The 9,427-nt window shown below is 35.4% G+C and overlaps 1 pseudogene; it reads right to left on the bottom strand.

The window, feature by feature from the left end:
- Positions 1–8,686: 8,686 nt before the first annotated feature.
- On the bottom strand, positions 8,687–9,427 carry LOC132366481 (N-acylneuraminate-9-phosphatase-like; annotated as a pseudogene).

The following is a 9,427-nucleotide window of genomic DNA, read 5'->3' as shown; positions in this document are numbered from 1 at the left end:
TGTTGATTGTGGGAATGTAAAACAGTACAACCAATCTAGAAAACAGTTTAGCAGATTGACATGGTAGAAATACCATATGTATTTCTGTGCATTTACCCCAGAGAAATGAAAACCTACACTTACAGAACAACCTATACACGATGTTCATATTATCTTTATTTGTGGTACATCCATACCAAGGAATACTACTAAGCAATAAAAAGAAATGAGCTAATGATATACACAACTTGAATGGATTTCAAGGGCATAATGCTGAGTAAGAAAGAGCCAAAGGTCACATACTATATGATTCCATTGATATAATGGTCTCTAAGTGACAGAATTGTAGAGATGGAGAATAAAGTAGTGGTTGCAGGAGGTTAAGATTAGGGGAGTGAAGGGAAGGGGAATCTATGTGATTATAAAGAGGCGGCATGCAGGAAAGCTTTGTGGTGATAGTTCTATATCTTGACTGCAGTGGTGTTTACACAAATTTACACATGATAAAATGACATGCAACCACACACATACACATTATACCCAGGCAAATTTCCTATTTTGGGCATTGTACTATAGTTACATAATATGTAACCATTGAGGGAAACTGGATGAAAGGTACATCCATTCATCAAGTAAATAGATAAAACTTGGAATACTACTTGACAATTAAAATGAACTATTACAAGCATCATGAAACTTTTGTGGGTGATTGCCATGATGGATGTCTATTGGATTTGCTCTCCCTCCCCAACTATAAACTAGCAAAATATAAAAAGTAACTAGGTGCAGGCCTTGGACAACAGTGCAGGGCTGTGATTCTTGAAAGGCATAAGGTTGGCTCCAAAGTCACCTAGTTTTATGTGCTTTTCAAAACTGGATACAGGATAGAGTTCAAACAGAGCAGAAGTCTCGCTGGGCAGAAAAAACAGATTATAATTTGGGGCTGTTGAGACAGCTGGAATTGTGGAGCAGGATATCAGAGAAGAGAAAACTGTATTGAAAACAGAGCTCCAGAAATATGCATGGGGTACCCAAGAGCAATGCTGTGCAGTAGAACTTTCTGCAATGATGGAAATATATATATCTGTGCTGTCCACTATGGTAGCCACCAGCACGGTGTGGCTATTGAGCCATTGTAATATGGCAAGTGCAACTAAGGAACTAAATATTTTGTTTAAACTTAAATGTCTACAGCATGTGGTTTCTGGCTATTGTATTAGCCATCACAGACCCAGAGTTTGGATGAGTAACTGGCTGCAAATGTGCAGAGCGAAATTCTGTGAGGCCTTTCTGTGCCTGGCTTATTTTACTTAGCATAATATAGTCCAGGTTCACCTATATTATCACAAATGGCAGGATCTTCTTTTTAAAGACTGAGTAATATTCTACTGTATATACTGAATAGAACATCTCTTTGTCAGAAGAGATCTGATTAATATGTCCATTCATTAAAAAATCTTTTCTAATTATTAGAGTCATTAATCAAAATAATTCAACAGAGAACTACAGTAAAAGGTACATCTATATTACTCTCCTTGGGCTGTGGTAACAAAATAGTACAAACTAAGTGGCTTAAAACAAGAAAAATGTATTGTCTCACAATTCTGGAGGCTATCAGTCTGCAGTCAAAGTGTAGGCAGGGCCATGCCCTCTCTGAAACCTGTAGGTTTCACAGTAATGCTTCTGCTTAGAACCCATCATTCTTAAAAGGAGAGTCAGTGTGAAAGATCATTAGAGAATAACTAAGGCTTTCTTCTTAATGTTACCAGATGTACTAAAAATATATAGAAAACTAAAGAGTTTTAGGGGAGAAAATAGTTAAATGTCAGAAACGAACTGCTAGCAGCTATTCCTGAAGTTATTTTAAATATCCTCATATGAACCAGAAAATCTTCGTTTCATTTGTCAGAATTATAATTCAACAGTATGCTTTAAATTTTGCTCTTATTTTAAAAATCAATGCAAATGTATTTCTTTTCATGTGAAACTTGCTAGGCCATTTTCCACTATATTCTTCAATGTCTCCAAAAGAAGTTATAGAGCTTGGTATATGAATAAATTTTTTTAATCATTAGAGAAACTGGTATACTTACTTTCCCAAGTTAAGAGTTATATGACTGGATGTATTTCCATCTTTACTTAGACTGGCCAGAATTTTGCTCAGTCATCTGCAATGGCTTGATTTTTTTTTAAAGTGAAGCATTTATTTTATTGATATAATTTACAGTCAAATGCATAAGTACAGTTCAATGAGTTTTTGACAAGTACATCTTACACCTAAGTAACCCACAAAATTTTTGTCACTCCTATTCTGTTCAAGTCTTTTCCTGTCAACTCCACTTCCATCTCTTGGGCCACTATTCTATTTATCACTGTAGATAGGTTTTATTTGTTCTAGAACTTTATCCAAATGGACTCATAAAATCTTTCACTCAGCACAATGGCTAATATTCATGCACCATGGTATGTCTATCAGTTGTTCATTCGTGTTTTATTGTTGAGTGGTATTCCATATGAACATATCACTTTATTTTCCTCTGGATGGACATTTGGGTTGTTTTCTGTTTTGAGCTATTATGAATAGCTGCTATGAATATTCTTGTCAAGTTTATAAATGGACATATGCTTTTGTTTCTCTTGGGTTGATACCTATGATGGAATTGCTAGGTTAAAGTATATGGTTAATGTTATGATAAACCGCCAAACACTTTTCCAAAGTCATTTCCCACCAGCAAATTATGTGAATTGCATTTGCTTCACACCCTTGTTGACATTTGGTGTTATCAGTCTTTAATTTTAGCCATTCCAAGTAGGTTTGAAATATCTGTTTATGAAGATAAGCTTTATTTTATGTTATGTTTGGCTCTTATGTTTTATGTTATATGATCCATCTTGAATTAGTTTCTTTTGTATAGTGTCAGGTTGGGGTCAAGATCAATTTTTATCCTATATGGACATCCAGTTGTCTTTATTAAAAAGACTCTGTGAGTCTTCTAATTTTGTTCAAGATTTTCAAGATTGTTTTGCCAATTGTATTGTAGGTTCTTTGAATTTGCATATAAATTTTAGAATTAGCTTCTCAATATCTACTATGTAAATAGCCTGCTGGGATGTTGATTGGGATTGCATTGATCTTTAGGTCAATTTGGGAAGAATTCTCATCTAAACCAGCATTATGTACACTTCAGTGAACATGATATATCTCTTCATTTATTTCTTATATTTCTCTTGGTCTTATTTTATAATTTCAAAATAGAGATGTTCATCTTTTGTTAAATTTATTGGTAAGCACTGCATGTTTTTTGATGCTATGGTAAATTATATTATTTCTCTAATTTCATTTTTCAAAGTTTTTTTTGCTGATATCTAGAAGTACAAGTGATTTTTATATATTTAACTTTTATTCTATGATCTTGCTAAATTCACTAGTTATCACTTTTTTTTTTAAGATTGCTTAAGATTTTCTATGAATGTATTCTATATATACCATCACACCTGTGGATACAGACATTTTGACTTTTCCTTTCAATCTTTATGCTTTATATTTCTTTTTCTTGACTTGTACTGGCTAGGACATCCAGCAAAGTATTGAATAGAAACAGGGAGAATAGCCATCCTGCTTTGTGGCCACCGTTAATGGCATTCATTTCACCTTAAAGTACAATGTTGGCTGTAAACTTAAAAAAAATTCCTTTATTAGACTGAGGAAGTTCTTTGCATTTCTAGTTTGCTGAGTTCTCTTTTTAAAATCAAGAATCTATTTATCTGTGTCTATTAAAATGATCATATGGTTTTCTCATTTATAATTCAGCACTTGGTGAAGTACAGTTTTTTCAAATTTTGATCTCCCTTGCATTTCTGGAATAAAGCCCACTTTGTCATGATGTACTATTCTATTTATATATTGCTGTATTCAATCTCTTGATATTTTAAGAATTTTTTGTGTATCTAGGTCCCTGAGGGAATATTTATCTGTGGTTTTCTTTATTACAACATTGTCAAGTGGTGGTATCAAGGTATACAGGCCTTATAAAATGAGTTAGAAACTATTCATTCTTTTGGTAATCTCTGGAAGAGTTTATAAAAGATTGATAGTATTTCCTTCTCAAACGGTAGAAAGACGTACCAGTAACATCAACCAGGCCTGGAGTTTGCTTTATGGGAAGATGTTTAATTATGGTTTTAACTTCTTTAATAAGTGTCACAGTATTCAGATTTCTTATCTCTTTAGTTTTGATAAATTCAGTTTTGAATTTGCCTATATCTAAATGTTCAACTTGATTTGCATAAAGTTTATAATATTTTCTCCTTCAACAATTTTCTTGAGATTTGACATAAAACATGCTTAAGTTAATACAAAAATGCTTAGTACAGTATCTGGAGCACAGATTACGATATATAATTATTTTTCTTTTTTTCTTGTTCATTCTTGCTAAGCTTTTATCAGCTTTGTTGTTCTTTCAAAATGATTAACATTTGGTTTCACTTATTTTTCTCTACTGTCTTTTTGTTTCTAATATTTCACCGATTTTTGATCTGGTCTTTATAATTTACTGTGTTCTGCATACTTTGGTGTTATTTGCTCTTCTTTATCTAGCTTCTTAAGCTGGATGCTTAGATTATTGTAAAATTTCTTCCTTTCTAATTCAACCATTTAAAGCTGCATCTTAATATGCCATTTTTGGTTTTGCTTAATTTAAGCCATTTTCTAATATCTTAAATTAAATAACCCATTGGTTATTTTGAAGTGTCTCTTATAAACTCCAACTATTTGAGAGTTCCCCAAATTTGTTTCTCTGTGTTGATTACTAATTCAGAGATTTGCTAAGTTTTTCCACAATTTTAGCCTTTGACAGCTATGTGGTTTCTATTGCAACTTCTCAGTTCTGCTGTTGAAACATGAAAGCAGCCACAGACAATAGGTAAATGAATAAATGTGGTTATGTTTCAATAAAACTTTATATACAAAATGCAGTGAGCTGGATTCAGCCTGTAGGTGTTATTTGCCATCCCCTGATGTGGACACTTTGTACACTTCAATACTTTAACATTTATCTAGATTGTTTGATAATCCACAGTATGATCTTGGAGAATGTTCCATGTGTATTAGAAACAAATATGTTGTCTGTTGTTGGGTAGAATATTCTGTTATCTATTAGAAAGAGTTGGTTGACTGTATTGTTTAAGTCTTCTATATTCTTACTGATTTTCTGTGTAGTTTTTCTTTCCATTATGGATAGAAATATTGATAACTCATTCTGTTGAATATCTATTTCTTTTTTAAATCTGCCAATTTTGACTTCATATATTTTGAGACTGTATTGTTAGGTTCATATTCATTTATTGTTGTTATATTTTATTGCTGTATTGACCCTTTTATCATTATGAAATATCACTTTGTAATATTTTCATATTAATGTCTATTTCTCTGGTATTACTATAGCCACTTAAGCTGTCTTTTATTTACTGTTTTTCTGGTACAGGCATACCTCAGAGATATGGTAGGTTCAGTTCCAGACCACCACAATGAAGCAAATTTACAATAAAGCGAGCATGTAAGTCACGTGACTTTTTTGGTTTCCCAGTGCATATAAAAGTCATGTTTTCACCATACTATAGTAGATTAAGTGTGCAATAGCATTATGGTTTTTTTTTTTTAATTAATTAATTTATTTTATCTATGGCTGTATTGGGTCTTCGTTTCTGTGTGAGGGCTTCCTCTAGTTGCAGCAAGTGGGGGCCACTCTTCATCATGGTGCGTGGGCCTCTCACTATCGCAGCCTCTCTTGCTGCGGAGCACAGGCTCCAGACGTGCAGGCTCAGCAATTGTGGCTCACGGGCCTAGCTGCTCCGCAGCATGTGGGATCTTCCCAGACCAGGGCTCAAACCCGTGTCCCCTGCATTGGCAGGCAGATTCTCAACCACTGCACCACCAGGGAAGCCCAGCATTATGGTTTTTAAAAATGTACATACCAGGGCTTCCCTGGTGGCGCAGTGGTTGAGAGTCTGCCTGCCAATGCAGGGGACGCGGGTTCGAGCCCTGGTCTGGGAGGGTCCCACATGGCGCGGAGCAACTGGGCCCGTGAGCCACAATAACTGAGCCTGCGCGTCTGGAGCCTGTGCTCCACAGCAAGAGAGGCCGCGATAGTGAGAGGCCCACGCACCGCGATGAAGAGTGGCCCCGCTCGCTGCAACTGGAGAAAGCCCTCGCACAGAAACGAAGACCTAACACAGCCATAAATAAACAAATAAATAAATTTAAAAAAAAAATGTACATACCTTAGTTTAAAAACAACCCTGTTGGGAAAATAATGCTGATAGACTTACTCAACAAAAGGTTGTCACGAACCTTCAATTTGTAAAAAAATGTAACACGCAAAGCACAGTAAAGTGAAGTACAATAAAACATGGTACACCAGTAGATCTTTTTCTGTCATGTTACATTCAACCTATTGTGTCTTTGAATTAAAAATGGCTCTTATACATGCTTGGATCTTGAATTTTAAAAATCCAGTCTAACAATCTTTGCCTTTTGATTAGAGTGTTTAATCCATTCACATTTAATGCAAATATTGGTTAAGATTGGATTCATATCTCCCATTTTCCTTTTTGTTTTCTATATGTCTCGTGGGGTTTTGTTGTTATTCCTTTATTCTTCCCTGCCTTATTTTGGGTTAGACAATCTTTTTAGTGTACCATTTTAAATATTCTGAATTTGTATTTTTTTTTCCTGTTACATCATTTTTTTAATTTTAAGAAATATTATTCTTAAAAAAGTTATTAATAAAAGAATAGGTCTATTCCAAGATTTCTTAATATCTTCTGTGACATCCCACTCAGAAGGCAGAAAACCACAAAGTTCTTCACTAAGAAACGGTGCAAATGGAATGTAATATTGCATTACTGCACTGTCTAGAATACAAACTGAAGACAAGGAAACTCAATTCTTTCATCCCTCCCAGATCACTTTTGCTGAAGAACTGCTCACTTAACATCCTAGGTGTTCTTGTGTTGAGATCTGCTCCTATTATCTTGGAGCAATGAACCTTCTCAGGGAGCATAATGAACATGCCATGCCTAGACCTGTCCTGCGGGAGAGCTGAAAGGACAAGCCCTCAGCATCACACATCAGTCCACTAGAGAAATCATGCACACAACTATTTTTCTGCAAGATTCTCCAACTTAACAATTTTAAAAACAGCTACGATATAATTGAGATCACATGGGCACCGCACCTCGTAGAGCTATACACAAACATTCCCTGTTCACACACATTCAGCTTCAGAGCAACAACACCCTGGACAGTCAAAGGCACAACCACATTTTAAAAAATTAAGAATGAGAAGTAAGCACAACAGACATATGCACAATGGCAGAGAGTCCTGTTCTTGGTACGATACTTGAAGGAACCATAGCTATCCCAACAATCTAACATTTTACATTAGTAGTTTCCCATACAAAAGTTAAAAAAAAAAAACCCCTACCAAAAAACAATCCAAACATTATTTCTTTTTTCTTTAATTAACCATAGTACTCTAAGTTTGGTTCGTGATATCATGAGACTTTCTAGCTAATGTTCTTGAGAAATTTTTCTAGTTGCAAGATGCCTCACTATGGAGTCATTAATTAGTAAGCTCAAAGCAAGCCCTGAAATGGATATAGAAATTTGTGAAACAATCACATAGTTCCCAAAATTTGAAAAACAGGAGATTTAAGGCAGATGGTAACACCAAAAAGAGCCAGTCAAGTATTAAAAGGCACTCTGGAAATGGTTCATAGCAAAACCTAATTTTCTATTGGTTTTCATCATATGGGTGAAGCTATTCAGTCCGTAGGCAATAGATGGGGTGCAGCATGATTAGGCCTCACCAAGGCAATTCCCCTCTGATGTGGCCACAGAAGGAAAATGACTTCTGGTGCCACGTGGCTTGTACTCATCCACAGCAAGACAGACTAGTCCCTCAAACCACTTGTGTACCTGGGAAAAGATAGTAACAGTACTTCCATAAAAGGTAAAGACTAACAGGAACCTATAAGCTCACTCTGGAAAGATGGGAAAATGTAATGGAAAAGGAGCACCATTTGCTGATTTTTACTGGAGGAATTTATTGGTCATGTACACACCATAGGAAAATTACACTACCCCAAAGGTAATGCAGAAAAATTAAATTCATAAGTATACATTCAAAGTAGGCAAAAATATGGTACGTTTTAAAAACAGAAAATACAAAAATAATTTCACTATGAAATATGCTTTGATTTGCATGTGACTTGGTACTTATTTCATATTAACCAGGTCCAACTGCTCTAATAAATCTCTATTATACATATTTTAGAATACCTATTTTTAAAAAATATCTTTTTAAGCCAAAACATGAAATCTACATTTGTGCATCCATATATGTTATCCTCCTTAGTATCTTCATAGATCCAAGATGCTAAAAGATTAATAACAATTTAAAAAAAAAAAATCTCAAGCCACAGATTAACAAATATACTTCAAGTTTCCTGGATTACACTACTAAAATCAACTTGTATTAATGTACACTGGATTTTCAGATATAAATACCAGTCAATGGTTGGTTGGCCATTACACAAGTATAATTATTCTTAGAACTGGGTCATAGTGTACAGAATGCCTTAACTTTTCTTAGTTCAAACCCTGTAATTTGACCCTAAAATTCATAAGCATAACCCTTTCTGTGCTTTAAGCTGACATACTGACTTTGTAGTCTACCCTTTGTAAGACAGCAGGCAACTCTAGCACAGAAGAAACTATATAATGTGGCATGGGGGATGACTTCAATGGCTCCATTCCATTTTTATCTTTGCAGACTGTTGCCTTCAGCCCTGCATTGAGGCTTTCTTAAATATAGGTTTCTAGTGTGTCACCAACCATCACGCAGTCCCCAGGCTGTACTCCGAGGAGATCACAGGAGTAATAAAATATGGAAGGTGCTGGTTTCTCCTCTTTCTGCTCTCCATCTACAACAATAGCATCAAAATAGGACAGACAGGCACAAGCCTCGATCTCCCTCTGGGTCTGTCTTTCTCCATTTGTTAATAAAAGTAGGCAGACCTCCTTTTGAAGTTCAGTAAACATGGCTTTGACATCTGCTAGTGTCATATGCTGCAAATATGTAGATTTCCACAGAAAATAACATCCTTCAGTCAGTTTCCTATTGGCTGCACCACCTTTGGTTTCCTGGATTGCTTCTTCCCAGTGTAAAGTCCTGAGGTCAGTAATGCATGTATTAGAAGGATGAAAACATTCTTTGCTGAGTTTAATTTGAACTTTGTCACAGATGACTTCAGCCTCTTCTTTGAAATGGTATTTTGATTGTAAGAGCTTTATCACCTCCAACATGCCCTTCCGACTCACCCTGGGCATGTCGATGAGTATGTTGTCCAGGTCGAAGAAGACAGCCCACACCTGGCTCAGCCCCAT

The sequence above is a fragment of the Balaenoptera ricei genome, chromosome 5, assembly GCF_028023285.1.
Source record: "Balaenoptera ricei isolate mBalRic1 chromosome 5, mBalRic1.hap2, whole genome shotgun sequence".
In the NCBI taxonomy this organism is placed as follows: domain Eukaryota; kingdom Metazoa; phylum Chordata; class Mammalia; order Artiodactyla; family Balaenopteridae; genus Balaenoptera; species Balaenoptera ricei.
Note: the sequence above shows the minus strand (reverse complement) of the source record. Positions and strands in the feature narration are given on the sequence as shown.